This window comes from Callorhinus ursinus, unplaced genomic scaffold (assembly GCF_003265705.2).
Source record: "Callorhinus ursinus isolate GAN/ISIS: 27379988/994484 unplaced genomic scaffold, GSC_fseal_2.0 scaffold19, whole genome shotgun sequence".
NCBI classification, from domain to species: domain Eukaryota; kingdom Metazoa; phylum Chordata; class Mammalia; order Carnivora; family Otariidae; genus Callorhinus; species Callorhinus ursinus.
In genome coordinates, this window is record NW_027397081.1 from 17608855 (window position 1) to 17635372 (window position 26518).

At 45.3% G+C, this 26518-nt stretch overlaps 1 long non-coding RNA gene across 2 annotated transcripts in view; it reads right to left on the reverse strand.

The window, feature by feature from the left end:
* LOC112840228 (uncharacterized) overlaps positions 1–26424 on the reverse strand; it is a 50483-nt gene extending 24059 nt beyond the window's left edge. For both annotated transcript variants that reach the window (XR_012381534.1, XR_003212418.2), the window contains exons 1-2: positions 25440–26424; positions 6870–7028 (exon numbers count right to left, since the gene is read on the reverse strand). This is a non-coding gene — a long non-coding RNA (uncharacterized lncRNA). The remainder of the gene's footprint in view (positions 1–6869; positions 7029–25439) is intronic.
* Positions 26425–26518: the final 94 nt, after the last annotated feature.

Genomic DNA, 26518 nt, shown 5'->3' on the forward strand with positions numbered 1-26518 from the left:
ACTATGAAGGGATAAAACATGACTCTAAAAATGAAAAATAAAAAATGCTTTTTTTAAAAAGGGATTGAGAAGATGTTGGTTGAAAAAGGGAAAAAGAAAAATTAAAAAAAGTTAAAAAAATTAACTTTGAAAAACTAATGAATCATTGTAAAAAAAAGCAATGAATTCTATGTGTCGTATTCCCCTAGTGCTGGAGTTCTCCCGTTCTCCTTGATCGGTAAACTTGGTCTTGGCTTGCTGGCTGTTCGTGCTGATCTTCTGGGGGAGGGGCCTGTTGCCGTGGTTCCCAAAGGTCTTTGCCGGAGGCGGAATTGCCCCGCCCTTGTGAGTCCCGGCTAAGCAAGCTGTTGGGGTTTGCTCTCAGGAGCTTTTGTTCCCTGCAAGCTCTCAGTACAGCTTTGGAGGACAAGGGTGAAAATGGTGGCCTCCCAATCTCCGCCCGGAGGAGCCGAGAACTCGGGGCCCCGCTCCTCAGTGCGCCCCCAGAGAAAAGCAGTCACTCCCGTCTCCCTGGTCTCCGGCCGCACTCCGTGCTCACCCGGCCTGTGACCGAGAGTTTCTATCTCTGGCACCCGACCCCGTGTGGAGTCTCCAAACCCAGCAGATCCCTGCAGTGCGCTCCCGCGCCACTCCTCCCGGGGGAGGAAGGGGAGTCTCCCCGCCTCTGCCACTTGTTGGGTCCCTGCTGGAGGAGCAGTGGCCCGACTGGGCCGCGGATCACAGTTTATGGCCACCCCGAGCTGAGAGCCCGCGCCTCGGCTCCGTCTCTGCAGCCGGCTTCCCCGCTCCGATACCGGGGAGCTCTGCCGCACTCAGGCACCCCCGGTCTTTCTGTGACCCCGAGGGTCCTGAGACCACCCTGTCCCGCGAGGGTTCTACGCCCCGCTTAGCCACTGGAGCGACGTCCCTCAGCGGAGCCGACTTCTAAAAGTTCCGATTTTGTGCTCCGTGGCTCTAGCACTTGCCAGAAGCGGCCGATGGAGGCCCCCTCCCCCGCCGTCTATCCTCCCGAATATCGCCTCGGATTCACTTCTCCGCACGTCCTACCTTCCAGTAAGTGGTCGCTTCTCTGTTCAGAGAGTTGTTGCTACTCTCCTCTTCGATCTCCTGTTGAGTTCGTAGGTGTTCAGAATGGTTTGATCCCTATCCAGCTGAATTCCTGAGACCAGACGAAATCCAGGTCTCCTACTCCTCCGCCATCTTGCTCTGCCCCCTGGGTTTCCACAACCATTCCTCTTTTTTAAAAAAAAGATTTTATTTATTTATTTATTTATTGGAGAGAGAGAGAGAGGAGAGAAAGAGAGTGCAAGAACAGGGGGAGGAGCAGAGGGAGAGGAACAAGCGGACTCTGCACTTAGCACAGAGCCCGACGGGAGGCTGGATCCCAGGACCCCGAGATCATGACCTGAGCCGAAATCAAGAGTTGGACACCCAACTGACTAAGCCACCCAGGCACCTCTACAACCATTTCCCTTACACACACATATGCTTAATTTTTTATCCTTTACATTACTTCCTTCTCTTCGTAGCACTCATCACCACTTAGTATATCATATACTTATTTTTGTGCACATATGCCCCCTCTTCCCACTAGTAGAATATAAATTCCATGACAGCAAGAATTTTGGTAATCCCCAAACCTAGAAGAGGGTCTGGCACATGATGGGTGCCCAATATATATCTGTTGAATAAATGAATGAAGGAATGGCCCAAATACAAGCATACATTCCCTCTTGTTCTTGATCTTAGATTTTTTTCCCCCTTAGTTCAAAGCCCAGAATTTGCACTGGATAAGAGAAACTGGCCACTGAATGATACATGAACCTGTTCTGCAAGAAAATCACCCCTACCCTCAATGTTCCTCCTCCTGTTAGCACTCATCTGGATAAGCGGCACTACCGTCCAGAAACCAGGAGTCATGGTTCCTCTCTTCTCCCGGTCCCCCGGGCTGGGTCCATCAGCAAGTCCTACAGTTTAACTTCAGAACACATGTTGCTCAGACTAAACCACTATCATCTTTCACTGAACCTCCTAATCTATGTCTCCTATTGAATTCCTAACCCATCCCCACCTCCGCCCCCACGCAATTTGCCCACAGTAACCAGAGATGGTGTTTAAAAATTATCTAAGATCATGTAACTAACCTAGAAGCCCTTGAATGTCTATCCAAATTTCCCATTATAGGTCCCAGAATTCTGTGCGATCTGGCCCTGCCAGCCGTTCAAATTCATCCTTTGTCACCCATTCCCATCCCCACTCCCCACCCAGTTCACTTTTCTCTCGCCCTGCTGGTTTCCTGCAACCTTTTGAGAAGCCCAAGTTTATTCTGGCCTGCAACCTTCCCATTTCTGTTACTTCAAGTACTTCACTATTAATTATTAGTTTACTTAATAGTCCATGACGCAATCCTTTCAACTGGGCCCTGAGGAATACCTCTCTGGATAATAGTAACATTTTTTTTTAAAGATTTTATTTATTTATTTGACAGAGACACAGCAAGAGAGGGAACGCAAGCAGGCTTCCCGCTGGGCAGGGAGCCTGATCCGGGGCTCGATCCCAGGACCCTGGGATCATGACCTGAGCCGAAGGCAGACTCTTAACGACAGAGCCACCCAAGGCGCCCCAATAGTAACATTTCAGAAACTCTATCAGGCCAGAGAACTTGTGCTTTTTTCTCCCCTGGTGCTCTTTCTTACCTCTACATCGAGCAATGCGTGTTCCTTAATTCTCTTCCTCAAATCAAACCCTGCCCTTCTGAACGTAGCTGGTCTCAATGATGTACGTGTTAGCATGAGTGGACACACTCCAATCAACTGCTAACGTCTGTCAGGAGTCCTGTGTTGGGGACTCTGAGGTGCGCCACAGGCTGAGTGGGACATTTTACTTTGACCAGTTCACGGTGTGCAATCCCGTGAGGGAAAGAGCAGAGATGGAATGTGTGGCCATGGATTAAGCACGTATTTAAGTTTATTGCTCCTTGCTCCAAGATCATTTGCCATTTTATTCTTATTTCTAATTTGGCATAAAGGATTTTGTCTTCTGGAAAGATGTTCGAACATCAGCAACAAATGAGAAAGTTATTTCACAGCCTCAGTAGCTCCTTCAATCACATCACTAAGGAAACAAATAGTTTTTGAAGGATCCACAAGCATCCCTAAAAGTTTTTGAATATATAACCTATTTCATTATCACACAAATCCCCAAGACTTTATTATCACCTTTTCATGTAAGAAAATTAAGCTTTTACATATTGATCCTTTTCCCTGTACAGTTGGTAAATAACAGAGCTGGATCTTCACCACTTCAGGCATTTTGCAGGGCCCAGGATCTTTCACTATACCAGTGAATAAGTTCCTCCATTGTCTTTGCTTCAAGCAATCTTGTGGATAAGGGGATGGTTATAGGGACACAGTTGTTGCCTGCTTGGAAAAGTGGAACCTATATATACTCACAACTTAAGACTCTTGAAACTTTGAATCCATATATGAACAAGAGAAGGAGAAGCTAATTGGAACTGTATCTCCAGTTGAATCCATATACGAACAAGAGAAGGTGAACCTAATTGGAACTGTATCTCCAATCACTGGGAGTGACTGATTAGTCAAGGAAGGCTTCCTGGAAGGAAGACTTTTATATGAGGTTTTGAAAGAGTATTGATATGAGGAGGACAGGGATTCTGGGAAGAGGAAAAGGAGAATCTCATGTGTAAGATCGTTAGTTGTAGTTTTTCAGGTGGACCATACATGCAAATGTGTTTGAATGTGAGACGCTGTATAAAGAAATCACCATTTATTTCTTTGGAAAATTCCATTATGTTCTATTTAAATGGCTGAAATGTCAGGGGGCCAAAAAAGTTATTTTTAAAAAATTGATCATCAAATTGAAACTACCTACTGGATGAATTATAAAAGCCAGCGGTCAGAAAAACCCCCTCACTGAAGAATAAGGAGACATCATGGGGTTGTCATAGAGGAATGATGAATATATATTGGGGGTGTCTTTTCATTCTGTCTTTTTGGCTCTACCCCAACGGAAAGAAAAAAAACAGATTGGGGAACTGAGAGTATGAAAGAATAAACATGTCTGTTGTTCATGACTTAATCTGTGTGGAGACACTTTCCTTTTTGGTCTCACAGGTGTGTCTTTAGCTACTATCTGGGGAGGCAGGAGGGTAAACTGGGGAGATGGTGCAACGGAGTGACCCTTACATTTTTTTTTTCATTGAGATTGAAATTGCTAGATAGATTATCATCATCAACCAGTGGTGCACCGTGAAGTACAAAGAGGGTCTGGGAGGAGAGGATGACCTCTGACCTGTCTCGATATCATCAAACCCGCAGTGCTCTTTTTCCCAAAACGGAATGTACATCTAACTATGGGTATTCAAACAGCTTGGCACTGGAGAGTTTAGAAGAACATTCCAGCCAAATGGAGTCAGGGGCTATGCTGCTCACCAAGCCTTCCTTCTGAGAAAGGCCCTTTCCCCATACCATGTGACTATTCGGGACCCCTGCCTCCAGCTGAACCATCAGAATGCTCACTGTCCTGGATGCAGACAAATGGAAATGTGACCTCACCAGGGTCCTCTTCAGGAATTGATATGGACTGAATGATATGCTAGGGAGAGAAGGTTCTCTCTTTTCTCTTTACGTCTAAGGATGATATACACCAGGAGTAACTAGTGATCATCTTCGCTGTCACCTGGAGAAAATCTGTCTGGAGCCAACAGAACTCGCTGCCTGTAGAACTAAGAGGTGGTGAAAACCACAGTCCTTATGCTGTCATTTGAACCTGCTGGATCCAGCTGGGTTTGAACTCAGGTCACCTCTTGGCCTTCTTGGTTATAGAAATGTAATATTGTGCTTTAGAACAAAAAACATATATTTGGTCTTCGTCCTCGTTTCTGGCATATAGAGCTCCTAATACCCTTGGAATTTCGTAAGTCATAAGAGAGGCAAAGGTGTATTTTTTTCTTCCTAACAAGCTTTAAACCATACCTGAGTTTATGTTAATGAGGTGAGCTGGGAAACCCTCTAAGGATTTGAGCTGGTTGCCAGGAGAAGGAACCATAGTGATTAGAGGCTTGGAACTTTCAGCCTCAACCCCCTGACCTCCGGGGGAGGGGAGAAGGGTGGGAGGTTGAATCACCAATGGCTAATGATTTAATCAATCTTGCCTATGTAAGGAAGCCTCCATAAACACCCAAAAGGATGGGGTTTGGAGGGCTTCTGGGTTGATGCACAAGAACTCATCAATGTTCTAGATGTACATCCCATACTCCGCCCAGACAGAAACTCCTGTGCTCAGAACGCTTCCAGACCTTAGCCTATGTATCTCTTCATCTGGCCCTTCATTTGTATCCTTTAATAGCCTGTGTAAGAAATCTACAAGTAAATTGTTTTTCTGAGTTCTGTTAGCTGCACCAGCAGATTAAACCCCGGGAGGGAGTCATAGGAAACAAACCCGCCCCCTTTCCCCTTCCCTGTTGAAAAGAGCTAAAATCTCATTCAGGAGTGTGAGGAATTAAATATTCAAAAAAGCTTGCTTGAAATCACTTTTGACCCTAAACTGACCCGAGGCTTAAAAATCAGAACTTGAAACAAGTATGCATGTGCTCGGGAAGGTTTCTGACTCCAAGAGAAACTTAAGGATAAAGTTAGAAGGTTCTTTTCTATTTAAGCCTGGAGAGAAATCCAAAAGTAGTTTGAGAGGAGACAGAGAATAATTAAAAGGCAGAAAGAAAGGAATCAAATTATACCTAGGTGTTTACACTTAAATATTATTTAAGTATTAATTAACACTCATATAGCTTTTAGATATGTGCCAGGAACTGTTCTAAGCACGTTAAAGATATTTGCTCACTTAACCTTCATAAAAACCTGATGAGATAACTTACTTTCAAGTACATCATTATTTTAACAACATTTTAATAATGGTAATAATATCTGCCATTTTTAAGTGCTCCCTGTACCCATATTTTATGTATATTATTTCATTTACCCTTCACAACAACCATAAGGAGTAGGTACAGTTATTTTGACTATTTAATGAATGAAAACAAGACTAAGAGAAATTAAGTAGCTTTCCAAAGGACACACAGCCAATAGGTGGTAGATTCAAATCCCTAGATGCCTGCCTTTAAAATCTGTTCTCTGGGCGCCTGGGTGGCTCAGGTGGTTGAGTGACTGCCTTCGGCTCAGGTCGTGATCCCGGAGTCCCGGGATCGAGTCCCACATCGGGCTCCCAGCTCAGTGGGGAGCCTGCTTCTCCCTCTGACTCTCTCCCCTCTCATGCTGTTTCTCCCTCGCTCGATCGCCAATAAATAAATAAAAAATCTTTACCAAAAAAAAATCTGTTCTCTGAATCACTGCACTAGAGCCTATTAATATTTAGTCATTCTTAATACCTTACTTTCTTTTTAAGATTTTACTTAATTTGAGAGAGAAAGAGAAAGAGACGTGTGCACACAAGTGGGGGAGGGGCAGCACACTGAGAAGAGGGAGAAGAGGCAGAGGGAGAAGCAGGCTTCCCGCTGAGCAGGGAGCCCCGATGTGGGGCTCCATCCCAGGACCCCAGGATCATGACCCAAGCCGATGGCAAACGCCTAACAACTGAGCCACCCAGGTGGTGCCCCAATATCTTACTGTTCTAATACAGTTTAGTTTTACATTCTCACACAATTGAGTTAAAAAAAAAGCAAGCGCATGCTTAACAAGATTATTACCCAGTACAACCATCCATCTGAAGGCAGCTTATTCAAATTTGAGGCATCACACACAGGATAAAATTAAGAGCTTTTGAAAGTTGTCTTTGCAACCATCCAAACTAATAAAGTTAGAGGATAAATCATAGGGAGCATATAAACTTACCTCAGGGACAGTTATTCTCATCTTAATTTCCGTGCTGTCAGTTGACGGATGTTGATTGAGTGTCAGGTTGAGTGAATCTCACAAGCGTTCTGAGTCGCACATGAGATGAGATATTTTAAGGAGAGTTTGATATGTGGCGATTTACAAGGTGTGGAAAATCTGCAAGGAATAGGGAGGGCAGTGTTCTGCATTAATAATAGGGGGAAACTCTTAGGCCTCCTCTTGTCCTCTTGAAGGGACAAGAAAAAACAGTTTCTGGAACCCAGGGAGGGGCCCTGTAGGGAGGAAGGTGGCCCAGGCAAGCTGGGCCTTCAACAGAGCAACATGGCTAACCCGCAGCCACCCTGAAGGTGGAACACTGGAGAAATAACCTTCCTGACTGCCTTCCTTTGCTACACAGTGATCTCCTGCCAGGACCTCCAATTGGTCAAAGTCGAACCAAAGCCAGAGGATCGAGGATTCTGTGGAATTGGTTCACGCTGCCAGCCTGCGAGAACGCAGAACAGGGTAAGAAGGGGTGGAGACTGAAAGGCAAATGGACAACACCCAGAAGATTGATAATGGCCCAAATCAGTGCATGTTCTTTGATAAAACCGAATTTCCAAGCCTGCCCAAGTGTAGATCCCTGAACCAGTCTAAGTAATCGGGTGGTCTCACTATTATAATCCTTTCTATCCCTCTTCCTGTCCTTTAAATCCAAAAAGGCCTCTGGCCCAAGTTGGACCTGCCTACAGCTTTGGTCCCCTTTGTGCTCTTCCTTATCCAGCCTTCCCAGAGCAGTGCGGAGTGCTGGGGCTCCCCCCTCCCCACACGCAGCTCAATGCTAGCAGGGCATTTATACCTGGAACCAACTTCTCGGGTGGCCCTGTTTGTTGTTCTAGCCAAAGGCTTCCTTGGGAAATTTCACCATCCTGTCTGCTCAATAGATATCTGCCCTGGGGCAAGCTTGGAAAGGTTACAAGTTTAAGCAATGGCCAGAAACTCTGGCTTCTGTTTCTAGACTTGTGCAAAGTGCATGTGGTTGTTGCATTGGCAACAAAAGGAGAGGCTAGAACTGGCATATTTATTTAAGCTGTCAGGTGAGACAAAGTGTCAACATGTTGGCCTGGTTCAGTTTCCTTTCTTTCTCCTTCCTTAGAAAGGGCTAGTATCCAAAATCTATAAAGAACTTATCAAACTCAACACCCAAAGAACAAATAATCCAATCAAGAAATGGGCAAAAGACATGAACAGACATTTTTCCAAAGAAGACCTCCAAACAGCCAACAGACACATGAAAAGTTGCTCAACATTGCTCGGCATCAGGGAAATCCAAATCGAAACCTCAATGAGATATCACCTCACACCAGTCAGAATGGCTAAAATTAACAAGTCAGGAAATGACAGATGTTGGCGGGGATGCAGAGAAAGGGGAACCCTCCTACACTGTTGGTGAGAATGCAAGCTCGTGCAACCACTCTGGAAAACAGTACGGAGGTTCCTCAAAAAGTTGAAAATAGAGCTACCCTATGACCCAGCAATTGCACTACCCCAATGATACAAATGTAGTGATCTGAAGGGGTATGTGCACCCCAATGTTTATAGCAGCAATGTCCACAATAGCCAAACTGCGGAAAGAGCCAAGATGTCCATAAAAAGATGAATGGATAAAGAAGATGTGGGATATATATACAATGGATTATTATGCAGCCATCAAAAAACCCCAAAATCTTGCCATTTGCAACGATGTGGATGGAACTAGAAGGTATTATGCTAAGTGAAATAAGTCAATCAGAGAAAGACATGTATCACATGACCTCACTGATATGAAGAATTCTTTTTTTTTTTTTAACAGAGAGAGACACAGCGAGAGAGGGAGCACAAGCAAGGGGAGTGGGAGAGGGAGAAGCAGCTTCCTGCCGAGCAGGGAGCCTGATGCGGGGCTTGATCCCAGGACCCTGGGATCATGACCTGAGCCGAAGGCAGACACTTAACCGACTGAGCCACCCAGGTGCCCCAATATGAGGAATTCTTAATCTCAGGAAACAAACTGAGGGTTGCTGGAGTGGTGGGGGGTGGGAGGGATGGGGTGGCTGGGTGATAGAATTGGGGAGAGTATGTGCTATGGTGAGCGCTGTGAATTGTGTAAGACTGTTGAATCACAGATCTGTACCTCTGAAACAAATAATACATTATATGTTAAAAAAAAAAGAAGATAGCAGGAAGGGAAAAATGAAGGGGGGGATATCAGAGGGGGAGTTGATCCATGAGAGATGATGGACTCTGAGAAACAAACTGAGGGTTCTAGAAGGGAGGGGTGTGGGGGGATGGGTTACTCTGGTGATGGGTATTAACGAGGGCATGTATTGAATGGAGCACTGGGCGTTACATGCAAATAATGAACCATGGAACACTACATCAAAAACTAATGATGTAATGTATGGTGATTAACATAACATAATAAAATAAAATTTTTAAAAAATTTAAAAAAAATCGTTTGGGGCGGGTGTTGCACACAAATGGCCGATCCTTTTCTCGTTCGCTTAGGTGTTCTGATCCAGCTCACCTTGACCGCCGGATGTACCCCTATGTTTTCCTCAGCCTTGTCTTGGTTAACACTCTATGTGTTGGTTGTTTCCCTCTGCTCTTGTCTCTATAAAAATGTACTTGTTCTGAGTCTCATTTCTTACATCTGGTTGAAGACATTGGGGAGATTAAAAGAAAGAACTGACAAACTGTTGCTAAGTTAGTGATGTAGTCTCATTGTGTGCTCCCCCTGGTACTAGCTCTTGGAGTGCAGCTTTAAAACCTCCCACTCACCCACTCACTGGTCTGAGTCATTTTGGGTGGCAACTCTGAGGACTGAGGTCAAGCTCTTGAGCAAGGAGGACCTGTATTCTGGGTTCTCACAGCACTGTTTTTGAAAGCAAGGATTTCCCCGTAATACAATGACATGCACTACAGAGAAGGAAGAAGAGAAGATGAAGAAATGAGTTCCCAGCAGGTGCTGAATATATTTGGCATGGTTTTAGTTTATTTAGACAAAGTGACCAAGGGAAGAAGACTATTGCAAAACTTCACCATAACATTGCTATGATTCCCATGTCCTGTAGCTTAGTTCCTTCCATTTTCCTTGGCAAGACTATAGCTTCATGTAACAATACATCCTGTGGTCTACTACACTTATACCTTAATGAGGATGAACCCATTTCCCAATCTCCTTAATGCACATTTTCTTTTTGACTCATTGTGTCCTTTCATCAGCCTCCTTTATATGGTTCTAGACCACACTGTGATGGAAACTTGACAAGATTCGGATGCCCCAGAATATTTAAAGATTTTATTTATTTATTAGAGAGAGAGAAAACGCGCATGCGTGAGCACACGAGTGGGAGGAGGGGCAGGGGGGAAGGAAGAGGCAGGGGGGAAGAATCTCAAGCAGACTCTGCAAGAGCATGGAGCACAGGGGAGAAGGGGGCCTCCATCCCAGGACCCTGAGATCATGACCTGAGCTGAAACTGAGAGTCCATCACTTAACAGAGTGAGCCACCCAGGCGCCCCTAGATGTCCCAGAATATTTAGACTGCAGTAGTTTCTGCATCTTCCTCCTTCCACTGAAATTATAAGTATAAATGGAGCCCTAAGCTCATCTACTAATGATTAAACAAGAGAAGGGAGGTCTCAGATTAAATACAGAGAAGAGTACCCTGGCTAAAGACATTAGAGACCCTGGACCAGGTTACTGGGGAACGCTGTTGATGCTTCTTCTCAGATAACCTAAAAAATCATGCGAAAGGAAGCTGTCAGTTTGGGCTGGTTGAGGTTCTTGGAACCAAGAGACAGCGTAAAATGATATGGGCAATTCTTTTACAGGGCACAGTAGAGCCCAGTGATCAAGAGTATGGACTTTGGAGTCAAATGGAACCGGAAATGAGACCCCCCTGTTCTATCACTTACTAGTGGTAAAATCTTGGGCACACCACTTAATCTCTCTGCAGAGAGTTAAAATGAGGATTAAATAAGATTAATGGATACATGGTGTTTAGTATAGAGTCTCTGGCACCAGAGAAAGTACTCCATAAATATTAGTTTCTGTATTTAGCCTAGAGTTGTTTTTTTTTTTTTTTAATCCTTTCCTTCCAAACCCGCATGGCCAGTGCACACACACAGATCTGTTCTCAGGCAGCCGCAGAGCTTAGTCCCTTCCTACCCAGCCCCAAAGCTGCAAGTCTCCAGCTCCAATCAAGCCCCACAGTCTCAGCTGTCTTTTACTAATTAGCTGACATTGTAGCTTCTGACCTAATTTGAAGCAACATACAGTTGTCTCTTGAACATGGGTTTGAATAGCACATGTCCTTTTACGCCTGGGGTTTTTTTTTAATACCATACAGTGCTGTACGTGTATTTTCCTTATGACTGTCTTAACATTTTCTTTTCTCTAGCTTGCTTTACTGTGAGAACACAGTACTGAATACATATACAAAGTATGTGCTAATCGACTGTCGTTATTATCAGTCAACAGTAGGCTATTAGTAGTTAAGTTTTGGGGGAGGCGAAAGTAATACGTGGATTTTTGGCTGCACCGGGGGTCGGCGCCCCGAAACCCCGTGTTGTTCAAGGATCAACTGCAGATCCCCCCAGGTCCCATTCTTTCATTCAGTCACCCTCCTGTAGAGCCTGATGAAGATGTTATTGCTGATGGCTACTGTTTCTCTTCACTCTTCAAGTCTGGAACAACATGTTCAAAGAGCTAGATTCTTTGAGCTGGAAGGAACCTTGGCAACCTCTAGCCTAGGGTGAATGCTATGCTGCAGGCAAGCCTTAAAACCCGCACAGAATTCAAAGGGCAGGGAATAGCATTTGGGTGAAGTTTTACTGGTGCATTGACTCCTGTGAAGAATCTTCAGAGACTGGGCAGAAGTTGATGAGAAGTGGAGGAGGGGAGGTTGTTTAACAAAGGAAATGTGCAAACACTGCATGTTCTAAGATACAGGAACATAGAATGGCTAAAGGCTTGGGTGTCAGGAGGGAAGTAGAGATATGGCCAGATATGGGAAGAATTTCAGAAAAGAACACGTCACACAAACATTTAAAGATGTTTTCAAGTGTTTAGTAACATAAATTTCCTGACTCTTGTTGAGTGCCCTGAAGTGGAAGATGGAGACAGATACCGTTTTTTTCTGAAATATCCGATTAATTCAATATCATGTACATCAGGGTCTTCAAATCTTTTATGTTTTATTAATGACTTAATCTGAACTCTCAAATCTGAACCGTTCACAATATTTCTGACAAGCATCTAATGTAGCTTGGATACTTCCAATGCCAAGGAGCACAATATTGGGAGAGGCAACTAATTTGATCCTTTTATTTATTTAAATTTATTTTTTAATTGAAGTATAATTACATACAGTAAAATGCACAGACCTTATTGTACAGTTTGATGCTTTTTGACAAATATACCTCATGTATCCAATGGCCTAATCAAACTGCAGAGAATTGCCATCACACAGAAAATTTCCCCAGGATCCTTTCCACTTAATCATCCTGCCTCCCTCCTCCCACAGGAAGACACAATTCTGATTTCTATTTCCACAGATTCATTTTGCCTATTCCTGGACTTCACGTAAATGGAATTATTCAGTGGGTGTACTCTGGTGGCTTTTTTCACATAACATAATATTTTTGAGATTCATCTATGTTGCTGTATGTATTAATAGTCTGTTCCTTTTTGTTGCTGGGCAATATCCCACTGTATGGATTTACCTCCATTTATGTATTCATTCTCCTATGGATGAACACTGGCATCGTTTCCAAATTCTGGCTATTAGAAAGAAAGTCACAATGAACATTCCTCTATTATTTTTGTAGACATAAGATTTCATTTGTTTTGGAATTCCTGGATCAGAAAATAGGTGACTCTTTATAAGAAAATGCCAGTTTTCCAAATTACCTGTGCCATTTTATACCTTTACTAGCAATGTAGAAGAAATCCAGTTGCTCTATAGTCTCTCCAACATTTGGTATTGTTAGAACTGAAAAATTTTAACCTTATTAATGGGTGTGTGGTGCTATCCCATTGTGGTTTTAATTTGCACTTCCCTGTTGACCAACAAGGCTGAGCACTTTTTTTATGTGCTTATTGGCCATGCATTCTCTTTTATGAAGTGTTTCTCCAAGTCCTTTGCCCGTTTAAAAATATTGTTTGTACAAGACGAAATCAGAGAGGGAGACAAATCATAAGAGACTCTTAATCTTAGGAAACAAACTGAGGATTGCTGGAGGGGAGAGGGGTGGGGGGATGGGATATCTGGGTGATGGGCATTAAGGAGGGCAGGGGATGTAATGAGCACTGGATGTTATATAAGACTGATAAATCACCGAACTCTATCTCTGAAACCAATAATACACCGTATGTTAATTAATTGAATTGAAATAAAAATATATATTGTTTGTAAAAAATAAAAATAAAAACACTGTTCATCTTTTTAGTATAGATTTGTAGGAGTTCTTTATTCTGCTTTTGAGTCCTGTGTCAGAGATGTATATTTCTCCCAGTCTGTGGCTTCCCTATTCATTTCTACTAACAATGTATTTTGATAATCAGAAAGTTTAATTTTAATAAAATACATTAAATCATTTTTTCTTTTATTGTTACGTATTTTTTTGTATCCAAAGAAATCTTTGTCCATGCCAATTTTGCAAATATATTCTCCTGTGTTTCCTTCTAGAAAGTTTATGGTTTGGCCTTTACATTTAGGTTTATGATCCATCTCAAATTAATCTTTGTATATGATGTGAAGTGGGGGCTGAGGTTCATTGATTCCATATAAATATCAATTACAAGTACACTTAGAAGATGACTTCCTTTTCTCCACTGAATTTCACTGGTGCCTTTGTCAAAAGGCATTTGACTTTGTATGTGTGATCCTATTTCTCGATTCTCTGTTTTTTCCAATCTGTTTATGCCAATACCACACTGTCTTAATTACCAGAGCTGTACAGTAAGTCTTGAAATCATGTGGTATAAGTCCTTCAAATTTGTCCTTTTTCAAGATTGCTTTGGCTATTCTAGGTCCTTTATGTTTCTTCATAAAATTTACTATCAGCTCATCAATACATTTCATTTTTGAATAGCTCAATGGTTAGAAGTTCTTCTTAAATTTGAACTTAACTTTCTTGGCTCTCCTGTAATGTCTTAGTCTTGCTCTATAAAGGCATGTGAATATGTCTGCTTCCTGTTCCACAGAGTAGGCAGCATGACACTGGAGAGAAAGTTCCCACTTTGGAACCAGACATCCAGGAGTTTGAATGTTGACTCTGGTTTGTTTTTTTTTTTTAGGATTTTTGTTTATTTATTTGAGAAAGAGAGCATGAGAGAGAGAGAGAAGGAGCACCAGCAGGGGGAGAGGCAGAGGGAGAAGGAGACTCCCCGCTGAGCAAGGAGCCCGACGTGGGACTCCATCCCAGGACCCTGAGATCATGACCTGGACCAAAGACAGATGCTTAATTGACTGAGCCACCCAGGTGCCCCTTGACTCTGGTTTTATGTCTTCTACAAGTAACTCTATGTCTCTGATCTTCAGTGCCTTTATCAGTGAAGGGAAAATAACTTCCACTGTACAGGATTGCTTTGAGAATCTGAGAGAGTATGTATAAAGCACTGAGTCCAATTCAGGTCTTGGCTCCTAATTGACACTTTAAAGAAAATTTAAAGGTAGTGATTATTATTATTATTATAAATGTTTATTTTTATTTTTTTGTAAAGATTTTTTTTTTTTTTGACAGAGAGCACAAGCAGACAGAGGCAGAGGGAGAAGGAGGCTCCCTGCTGGCAAGGAGCCCGATGCGGGGCTCGATCCCAGGACCCCAAGATCATGACCCAAGCCGAAGGCAGTTGCTTAACCAACTGAGCCACCCAGGTGTCCTATTATAAATGTTTAAAGATGACGGTTGAGCTGTTCCCCCTGCCAAATCTCCATTTCAGGTTAAATATCCCTAGTTCTTTAACTTTTTCATAAAATATTATTTCTAGACATTGCTCCCACCGGTTATATTGGAAATACTTAAAAATCAATAAAACAAGGGCAGTGACTTATCAGAAGGGACATTGGCCTCATTGGACAGGATCAGGGTCTGGAGGGCCCCTGGTGGACCAGACATTAATTAATCATTTATTTACTGGATCCTAGAGGAAGTCCATGGTGTCCTGGGGGAGAGACAGGGTGACTGGGACAGTGAAGGTTGGGGGCGGTCCTCAGGACCTAGAGTAGTGACTCTTTACCAGTGGATATGCAAGTATTTCAACGTTTTTAGAACCAGAGCACCGGTACTGAAGACTAGCTGTGGATTCTCAGCCCTGTTCTCTCCAGTACTACTCTAATTTTGGAAAGGATTCTTGGTTATTTCCCAGTATGGTTTTCCCGAGGAGAAGAGAACCTCCGATTTGTAGGTGGGCATACAGATGCTCAGAACAGTGCCTCTACGTCCTGGCACCCCTTGCAGGTGGGTGTGGCTATCTGACCAAGTTCTGGCCATGGGGATGTGAGCAGAAGTGATGTGTGCATTTTGGGTTTGTGCCCTTTCTCCTTCCCACGGTCTGGAACGAGCATGGGCCTGTAAGCCATCGTAAACCACGCAAAGGAGGCACCCGAGGATGGCAGAGCAACCAGAGAGAAGGAGCCTGAACTCCTGACAGCTTTGCAGAGCAAGGCTGACACACCATCTAATGTGAGAAATCAACTGTCTGTCTAAGGCCATCATTCTGGGTCCCCGTGGCCTGCAGCTGAAATTTTATCATGACTCATGCACTGATCCTAAGAACCTTGTGTGACTCACTGCTCCTAACCTCACCTTAGTTTTCTGACCACTCTATAACCATGTGTCAAAATTGACCTCAGTCAATTTGGTTATGCCTCATCATCAGTTTCTTTTAATAGATAAGGGTGGCTGCCAAGTTAGAGCAGGTACACAGGCTAGTTGTTCACTTATGGGCTGGACTGGGACCACTGGCAAATTTATATGTTAAAAGTCCCTGTCCCTGGTTCCTTGGGAATGTAACCATATTTGGATATAAGGTCTTTAAAGAGATAATTAAATTAAAATGAGGCCTTTAGGGTGAGCCCTAATCCATTATGACTGGTGTCCTTGTAAGAAGAGGAAGAAACCCCAGGGGTAGGCACGCACAGAAGGATGACCATGTGAGGATGCAGGGAGAGGCAGTCATCTGCAAGCCAAGGAGAGAGGCCTCAGAAGAAACCAACCCTGCTGACACCTTGATCTTGGACTTCTGGTCTCCAGATCTGTGAGAAAATACATTTCTGTTGTTTCAGCGCCCCGCCCCCCCCCCCCCCCCCCCCCCCCCCCCCCCCCGCCGTGGCATTTTGTCAAGGCAGCCCTGGGCAAACTAAAACACTGCCAGTAACCTCCTTTGCCAGATTTTAATGACAGCAAATCATATGGCAGATTCTGCCACACGTGCAGACATTCATTAGTCATTTATTAGAAATAGGGCAGGTTAAGTCTCACCTCTTTTTTAGGTCATCTTATCAAACTTGATTCAAATGTGCTTTACTAAGTGCAGATACAACATCCCAGAGGCAACATTAAGTTAAACTTATGGTTGCTAAGAGGCAACCAGAATCCTCAGACCCAAGTGCACACAAAGATGTAGAGAACAAGAGTCTGTTGCCGTCTCTGCGGCTAAAGGACTTGGTACATCCCTGCACATGTTTACCTGTTCCTGCGGTGGACAGGTGTGTCTATAAAATATTTGTGACAAGCCCTATGTCTTGAATACTTCTGAATTCACTAACGAGAGCCTATTTTTGATATTCATTAAGCTAATTAATAGGCCACTAATGAAAATCCATTTTTAACATTTGTTATGCTAAATTAGTAAAAAAAAAAAAATTGCTGGTATTGATTGAGATAGAATAACCCAAACACTTGTAATGGCCACCTCCTGGTGGGGGCTGATTAGCATGCTAGCTGACCCCCCTTAGGCATGAATTCCTGATTAGGGCAAATGACTGCCCTCGGGTGCTGCCCAAACTAATAGGTAGTATTTCACTGTCTAGGCTGAAGTATCTTTAATAAATGACGGGCATGAACAAACCCACCGAAGAAAGATCTAGAGTTCTAAAGGAGAAACACACTCTTGAGGTGTTTTGTTCACGCTATCCCCTCCATTACTTCTGACACCAGATATGTGGGGTTTCCACGCGTGGAGCAATACTGTAATGTCAGCTGGTTAAATAGTTTATTCAGTTCTGACACTATCTATCGAGAGATAGCATCAGATCCCCCAGGTGAAGGGTTCAGATGGCCTCAACCCCCAACTTCAGATGCAAACTGCAAGTCTATTTTGTCACCCGTGAGTCTGACCAACTGGCTGTATGTTGGAGGTTCCTACGACCCCCTCCTCAGGTCTGATTAATTGGCTGCACAAATTAATCCCATTGACTAATTGGCTCACAGCATTCACGGAAACATTTTACTTGCTAGGTTACTGGTTTATTATAAAAGGATATAATTCAGGAACAGCCAGATGGAAGAGAAAGCATAGGGTCAAGTATGGGGGGGTGGAGCTTCCCTATTTTCTCTTGGGGTTTCCACATCTTCACATGTTCACCAGCTGAGAAGGTGCCCGAACCCCAACCTTTTGGGTTTTTATGGAGGCTTCATCCATAGGCACGATTGAGGACATCATTAGCCATTGGCGATGATTTAACCTCCAGCCTCACAATGGGTGGGACTGAAAGTTCCAATTCTCCGACTTTGGTTGGTTCCCCTGGCAACCAGCCCTGTCCTTAGGTGACCTAGGGGCTTTCCAAAAGTCGTCTCATTAACATACACTCTGAGGTGTTTGAACAGGGTTTATTATGAATAATAAAGGACACCTTTATGACTCCTATCACTTAGGAAATTCCAAAGGTATAGGAACTCTGTGCCAGAAATGGGACAAAGACCGAATATGCATTTCTTATTATAAAATCACAATTGTTTACATTCCTCTCCTGTTCCATTAATACTGGAAGCTTTTCCTTATTCATAGTTGCTATACTGTCCTAACTGACTTTTAGAGACTTTCATATAAACAGTGTCATGTACATGTGTGTAAATTAACTTCAATCTACGGTGGGGGCATATAGTTTACATTTGAAGGGTCCCAATCAGGAATCCATGCTCTAAGTGTAATCAGCCATTTGAAGCACCCTGGTCACGAATCCATGGCTGGCCGCAGAGGTGGCTCCCTCCCCCACGAACCTGCAACGTCTTTATTTAAATCCAAATCCGATGATGCATGAATTAGCATAGGGATATTAGAAATAGTTTTCCACCGGTGAAATCAGTGCTGTTTTGGAAAGGTGGCTGGCTGAAATGGGCTTGCATGGACAAGCTATAAGAAGAATCCAGCATATAAATGGCATGCTAACTCCAACCCAGAGTTGTGCTCAAGGGTGGTGTTCATCTGGTCTTCTGTCCCTCTCCCGAACGGGAAACTCTGTTGCCTGATGTGCCCAAGAGTTTGGTAGACTCAACCGGCCTCAGAACCTTGCTGCATTTTCCCGGGGTCCTGGTGTTCCTGCAAGGGCCCTGGGTGTGAGAGAGAGGCTTCGAGAGCAGGGCCTGTCCTGACCGCCTCTGTGTGTGTTTGCTAAGAAACGTGTGTGCATGTGACAGAGCCTGATCTGAGACTTGCTTTTATAGCATCGTGTCACCTGGCAATGAGGTCGAAGGGACACATATAAACCTGAATAACAAACTGACAATTGCTGAATGCTGCGCAAATTCATTTGGCAACAACATCTGCCCTGAACTCTTCACAAATAACAATAGGTCTCATTGAGTGATCAAGTCTTATGTTCAGGGTTGGAGCCCAACCCTCGACATGTATAATCTCATTCAATCCTTTAAACCTGCAGAAGTAGGCAATTCATTGACAAGCAAAGAAAAGTAGGTTTTGAGAAGGTGCCCGACATGATCTAGTTGGGATACAAACCCAGCTGAGCTGGCTCCTGAGTGTCCAAACTGTCTTAAGTCCCTCCGCACTGTTCCCGGAAGCAGGTTAGGCGCATGTTAACCTCTTGTTCCCTTTATGTGATCAAATGATCCCGCCAAGATGAAATCACGAGGAGGAAGGGAGGTGGAGGGTCAGATCCGACTTTAGTGGGCAGGAAGAAGGGGACACAGTAGGTGCCCCCCTGCTGGCAGGCAACTAAAGCAGGTGGGGGAGGGGGGAGGGGGGTAAGAAACCACACACCATGCTTGGCAGACTGAGAAGTATTCCATGGCGTCATGATCACAGACTAGCAGGCCTTTTAGAATTAAGAATAGTCTTAATTTGCACTTCGTTGGGTTTTTCATTTACATAATGTTAGAATGCAAAGAAAATTCATACGAAAAAAAATCCACTGCTAATTTAGCACTGAAGTTCTTGTTTAAATAACCATGGCAAGAGAATGGATTTTTCACTTTGCTCTCAGCTTAGGTGGTTGGGATATTTTGTAACACGGGTGTTGTGTCAAACCCCAAATGAGAATGTGTTTGCCCCTGAGTAGTTTTGTTGGTATGATCCGAACGCTAATCACTGTTTCAATAATTTATTTGGTGTGGAGGATTTAATGTAATTTGTTTAAGGGTTCTGAGAAAATGTATTCCTTCATCCGGGGCCTCATTAAAAGCGCTTGCAGTGTTGGGTCTGGTGGGAATGATCTTTATAACAGGTGTTAATTCAGCTGATGACACCACATAGAATTTCCAGTGGGCTGGATTTTGGGATGGCAGGCAGAGAGAAATAGGATCCGGAGTGCCCTGGGACAGATCCCATGGCAGGAAACAGGGGCCTCATGGAGTGATGGTTTGGAGCATGTGCCGTGGTCCTGGTGGAACGGGGCATGGAAGGACACTCTTCAGGCCTCCCTGGCTGCAGGGCATCCGCAAACCACCCCGCACCACCATCCTGACATGAATAAGATGAGGTGCTCCACTCCAGGTCTTGCTCTCCCCACACCTTGGCCCCTGCTTTCCCAGCCTCCTCCTGCGGCACCACCCTGCCTCTTTGCACCCACACCCTACTTGCTGCCACTGTCTTCCCTTGAAGTCTTCTCTCATCTTCCTCAGATGCATAAAAGAACTTCCTGCTCCTCTTAGACACATCAGTTGCAGTCTTTTCCCTCCTCCACATCCTCACACGTTCAAATACACACACTTGGTACCACTGCTCAAAAGGGTTTGTTCTTGGGGCGCTCCGTCGGTGAAGCCTCTGCCTTGGGCTCAGGTCATGATCCCGGGGTCCTGGGATGGAGCCCCGCATCGGGCTCCCTGCTCAGCGGGCAGCCTGCTTCTCCCTCCCCTCTCCCCACCCCCTTAATGTTCTCTCTCTCTCTCAAATAAATAAAATCTTCAAAAGGGTTTGTTCTCCACAAAGTGTTCCCCAGTTCACCTTCCCCAAACCCACTGATCTTTTTTTTTTCCCCCAAAGCACAGCTTTTTCTGTTAAAAGATAAACTGGGGGCATATGACAAATTTTAAGTTTATTTGAGCAAAAATTAATTCAAATTGGGCAGCGCCAACCCATAAGTGGTTAGGAATGCTTCTCTGACAGGAGCTGGGGAAAATACTTATGTAGAGAAGGTGCAGAAGCAAAAAAAAAAAAAAAAAAAAAAAAAAAGTAACTATTTGATTGGCTACAGCCTAAAAGCCTAGTTGGCTATTTGTGATGGGCTATCCTTAGGTTTTGATTTCTTACACTTGAAGCATTTACAGGCTTAGGGTTTGGTTTGCTCACAGAAGCCACCCAAGTGTTAGAGCCACTTCAGTCTAATGGCTTCCTGGCTTAATTTCACACCATGTTCACATATTAGGCTATTTTTGTTTATCTGTCTTCACTTTCTTCAAGTTCCTTGCAGGTAGTGGCTGGATCCTCTCCAGACACTTGTACCCTATTATCCCTATCATCGGGTGGTCAGCAATGACTGCATCATACATAAAAGTATGTTACAACGGAAGGACTCACTGTTCTTGGCTAGGCTCACTCACCTGGTGCTGACAGGACCCTCCACTATCTTTCTAGCATCCTTTGTTGTGGCCGCTTGGATGGGAAATTCGGTCTTCCTAGAGCAGTAATTCGAAATCATTCCACCCCCTGCCCCCAGCCATTCTTTTCAACTCAATAGCCTATGATCTATTAAATGCAAGACAGGGGGATAGGTCCAAAGACCTACTTGTAATTTAGAAAAGGAGGTAAGTACTGTTAAAAAAAGACAACAGGCCCCAAATGGAGTCACTTGTGCTAAGCCCCATGCCAGCCAACTTAGACTTAATATTCATATTTCGGTCTCCCCCAGGAATGGACTCATAAACCAGTCAATCTGGAATAATCTGGTCAGCCCTTGTAAGGTAATCTGCCTGATAGACCCCTGCTGTCCCCTAAAGAAAGGAGACCTTGCCACCAAGTAATCCATTCTTTGCTTTTATAAATCATTTCCTCTTCCTGCCCCCTTCTGCCTGTATGTTCTTTATTTCGTGCAGCTCTTTGGAGCTTCTTTCTGCTAGATGGGATGCTGCTTGATTCGTGAATCATTGAATAAAGCCAAAAAGATCTTTAATTTTTCAGGGGTTTTCAAAGAATCTCCAGCTTTAGCTCCTCCCCTGCAGTCCAAACCCTGGAAGGGGAGTCTGATTCTAGATTCATAGAGAAGGAGATAATTTCCCAGTGACCCTCAGCAAACGGTCTGGTCAGGAGATTTTGTCCTTGTGTCTACATAATGATGATAAACTTTTCTACATTTTTGCTACACAGGCTTTGTGAGAAAGGTCTAAATACTTTCTGGTCATAAAAGTTCAAGAAGTTGAGTTGCAGAGAGATCAAGGCAAGACCCTTAGGTAATCAGGGGAACCAGAAGTTGAGGGCAGCCTCTTAAAACCTATGCTCCTTCATGGGTTTTGAAGCAAAATCCCCCATTTGAAAATTCGAAACAAAATCCCTCATTACATTTTTCTAGAAAAGTATAGCAAAGAGGATTTAACTTGGGAACTCTGTAACGTAACTCTCTCTGTGGCCCAATCATGGGCCTGAGGTGGGGGAGTAAGGCAAATGAGCGCCACATCTCTGCTAGCACCTGGGGAGGACGGTGTTGGTTGCCGGAGGGCTGAAGCAGGGCCTGGTAGAGGGAGGGCTGAGGACCTGAGCAATTCTGTCTTCCCCTGTCTGTGCTGGTTCTCACTGCCTTACTCAACCTGGGACTTGAAACACCAGCTCTTCTGTCGGCCTCAGGGAAATCAGACACAGCAGAAAACGTCAGAGAGCCTGGGTTTGAATCTAGCTCTCACAAACTGCGTGAATTTGGGCCAGTGATGTAACCTTCCTTTTTGAGACTTCATTCTCAAAATCTGTGAAATAGGGGTGTCAGTAATGCCCACTTTGGCCCACTTCAACCAGTTGCTGAGAGATGACATTTGATAGATAAGGTTGTTATAATGCTATGCAAATAAATGTAAAATGCTGCTATGCAAAAGTAAGTTACTCCTATTTCCAGAACCTCCTCTTTGAATTTAATTTATTCTAGAGCGTGAATCTAAGTTACTTGTTCTATGTTCTCGATGCATCCGATTTTCAACCCCATCAATTATTCCAGACTTTGCCTTAACTAAAGGAATTTTTGGCAACAGCAGAAGAAAGTGTTATTTCTTTGGGGCAGGAGGGTATTTCTATCTTACCCTGGCTGGTGAGGTGAATAATAGTTATTTGGCTAAAGTGATGTGCAAGTTTACCGCTCCCAGGTGTTGGGGGGGGTCCCTTTTCTGTTCCAGTGGCTCTGAGGTCTGGTTGTGACTCAGAGAAGCCAACTTTGGGAGAAAGAAGTGGTGAGTGGGGAGAGATGGTGGTAAGAAAAGGTCTAACGTTCAGCTGCCTTGGTGCCTTAACTGCCCTAAACCCTTACCACAAGGCAAAGGGGGGTCATCCCTCCCCTTCATTCATACACATGCATTCTGTGAGCATCACTGAGCACTCACTCTGTGCCAGGATTATGCTGGGCACCGGGAACACAGACATAAGCAAGACAAGCCCGTTGTTAGCCTCCTGCTGCTTGTGGTTTGAGAGGAAAATGAAGTTCAATAGCTAATATGACCAGAGAGGAAGCATCAAAGAGCACAGGGAACTTAGAACCTTAGTGTAAGGGCCTGTAAACTAGGCTGGGTGCAGAGGGAGGCCTTTGGAACCTGGAGGAGGAATAGGAGTTGGGTAGGCCTGGGGGGTGCGGGTGGGGAGGGTGAGCAGATAGATCCTGGTATTTGGGAAGCTAATGAGGGGAGAAAGAGAACAAAAAGAAGTTCAGTTAGGCTTCTGGGATTTTTCCCCTTCTCCTCATGGCTGTCCTTGTTCATTATTTTATTTTATTTATTTTTTAAAAGATTATTTATTTATTTATTTATTTTAAAGATTTTATTTATTTATTTGACAGAGAGAGACACAGCGAGAGAGGGAACACAAGCAGGGGGAGTGGGAGAGGGAGAAGCAGGCCTCCCGCGGAGCGGGGAGCCCGATGTGGGGTTCGATCCCAGGACCCAGGGATCATGACCTGAGCCAAAGGCAGATGCTAACAACTGAGCCACCCAGGTCCCGCCTCGTTAACTATTTTAAATGTGACTCCATCTGGATAAAAACGTGGGACCCCAAGACCTCTGGGTGGTTTTTGCCTAGCTTTATCTCCAGCCCAAGCTCAGGATGGCCTAGGATGGGCAGAGGACAGAGGAGGGCAGTTTACAGTCTGAGGAAAAGCTCAAGTCTTTTTTATACAGGTGTGAGTCTAGTATTAAATTCCCATGCATGTTGATTTCCCTCATGATACTGCACAGCATCAAGAGCAAGACCAAACACGTTGGGGCAGGGGGGAATGAGGGTACAGCCTCTGTCTACATTCCCACCCCAATGTTGAGGGTATTTTGGAGGCGTGGAGGAAGTGCTGGCTTGTTTACAACCCAGATCTGGGTTCGAAGCTAGGAGGAACATGTGCTTAATTGCACGATTCAGCTCTGACCCCTATCCTGGGTGGCCTCACCTGGAGCTGCTCTCATCTCATGCTCAGGTGGGCATCCTGAAGGGGGCAGGGAACGATCAGGGCTGCAAGATCTCTTTTCATTTCACATATGAAAAAACCAATGCCCAGAGAGGTGAGATGACCAGGACAAAAATCACATGACCACTTGGTTGCAAAGCTGGGACATGTCTCCATGTGCATGTCTCCAATGCACTTGCCCGTAATACTTCTAACTGGGGCCTTTACAATTGTACTTATTCTATCTCTATGATTCTATCTGATACTCTGAGCAGTCCTGAGTGATAGATAGGGATTAAGATGGCTTTATTTTTTGTAGATAAGAAAATTGAAGCTTGGTGAGTTTATTTGACAGAGTCCTCAAAGTTAGAAAGTAGTTCTCCTAACTCAAAATTCAGTGTGTTTTCCACTGTGCCCTGTGGTTAGGAGGCACACACGGTCTCAGGCTTTGCCGATTATCCACCTGAGAATGGCCTCAAATGTAGATAATGACTACAGAGGAGGGCTTTCAAGGAGTATATTAACCATGTTTGGGCATTCTTGCCAGGCCTCCAGCTTCCAAGTTGCATATCAAAATAAAAATCAGCAAGTAGCTGGCCCTGCAAATTGCCATGTGAACCTCAAGCCAGCAGTTTGTGCCTGGGGTTGGGGGGTGGGGGGGAAGCATCTCTTTATCTTCAAATCCATGCTTAGGGGCCAAGTGCCTTTGTTTTCTGCTGGGACTCTGACACTTGCTCTTGCAGAGACGGTTCTCACGAAATATACGTTGGCAGAAACAATAATTGAATCACCGGCAGGGTATTGTGACTCTAGCCATGGTTCTCTCATTTTCCCTTGGGGGTTAAATGGGGGTAGCAGCGTCTTTGCTGTTGGTCTCGGGGGGGCGGCAGGGTGGTCCACTCCTGGTAAGGTAGTCCTGACAAGACAACGCTGGTCTAGATTGAGAGTGGCAGCTGGTAGTGTTTCCGTGGCTTTCCCAGAGGGTAAGTGATTTGCTTGGTGGGGAGACTGGGTGGTTCTATGATTATGTTGAGGTGGACAGAAAGCGGGGCCTGGGGAGCCTGACTTGGGCAGAAAACTGGAGCTGGGAAGAGGTAGGGGACTGCAGAACGTGAGGCCAGTTCCCCAGCAAGTCTGGCATGGGGTGGGGGTGGGGTGGCAGAACACAGGGTTCAAGGAGGTGAGGAAAGGCTGTCGTTCCTTTGGCAGGGTAGTGCTGGGCAGGGGAAGGGGCTCTGCTAAGCTAACCAGAGAGGGCTCTAGATGGGGCGAAATCAAGCAACTGTGGTTTGTTGAAAACGAGGAGCAATTTTGGGGGAACTGAACTGATCACCGCCTCCTCCCTTGAAACCAAGGACTTGTACAACCACAGAAGGAGTCTCACCTTTAGCCCTGCTCCTTCTACTGCCTTTAGTCTTATCAAAAACCAGGATCTGAGTCCAGAGCAGAGTGAAATATAAAATGGAATAGAGGACAGGCCACCTGGATAGGCTCGACAGCGCCTACAAACCTGCAAAAACATACTTACCTTGGGTGTGCCTCAGCAGTTCCCACTGTAGGAATAGTATCTGGTGGTTCAGAGAGGGTCTGGATTCTCAAGCTGAATTTAGGGTTAACGTGGGTCCCCCTCACTCTTTGAGTGTCTGTTCCTCCTGCCCCCAATGGCAAGCTTTACAGGCTTGTAGAAGATTTGCAGCAGGTGTTGACTGCAGGCTGAACGGACTCGTGTATACGTCCATTTTGCAGGAGAGGGTAGGGTGGTTCAGTGCTGGGTCACCCTGCAGGGTCACAGGCAAGCCACTGCGCAGGGGCCCTGGGTTATGCACAGGTATTCACGTGTGCAAGGAACCATTGTATAACCGTGTACTTGTCCAGGGATGGCAAATCTCTTGCCAGATGTACCCTTGCTGTTAGTGCCTCTATGCAGGGGGCATAGTTACTGTGCTTGGGCTCTGGGCAGTTTAGCTTGATCGAGGGTAGTTTCCGGCTGCGGCCGCGTCAAGAACGTTTTGATGCCCACAGTAGTAGAAACCGTGTGAGTTTCACAATGGGGGCGGGTTCATCTGCACTCTGATTTGCCCGCTGCTGTGTTCTGCGTGCTCAGAGCGAATTTTCTTCGGCTCCGGGGACTCTCCCTTGGAGGTGGGCGTGCGGCCGGACGGGACCCGGGGCTGTTGCAGGCAGAAAAGGAGACCCGCCACGGTTTAGTACGACCTCGACGCGACCCGGGAGAGGAGGCAACTAACTCCGGGGAAGACGAGCGAGCCCCAGCACAACTCTCTGATTGCCGCAGAGCGGACGACGCGGTGCGCCCGCCGGCGGGCATGGAGACGCACCCCAGCGGGCGCTCGCTGCCTTGACTTCCCCATCCCCGCTCGGGGGAGGGGCCCGAGTCGCGCCGAGGCCGCCGAGTGCAGAAAGTGCGCGAAGGGGACGCGGCTGGCGAGCCGCACACGTGACGGCGCCGCGCCGAGCCGAGCGGGACCCGGCGGCGGCGGCGGCGGCGGCGGCGGCGGCGGGCGCAGCGGGGCGGCCCCGAGCGGCGCGGGCTCTGCACTCGGCGGCGTCGGCGCGACTCGGGCCCCTCCCCCGAGCGGGGATGGGGAA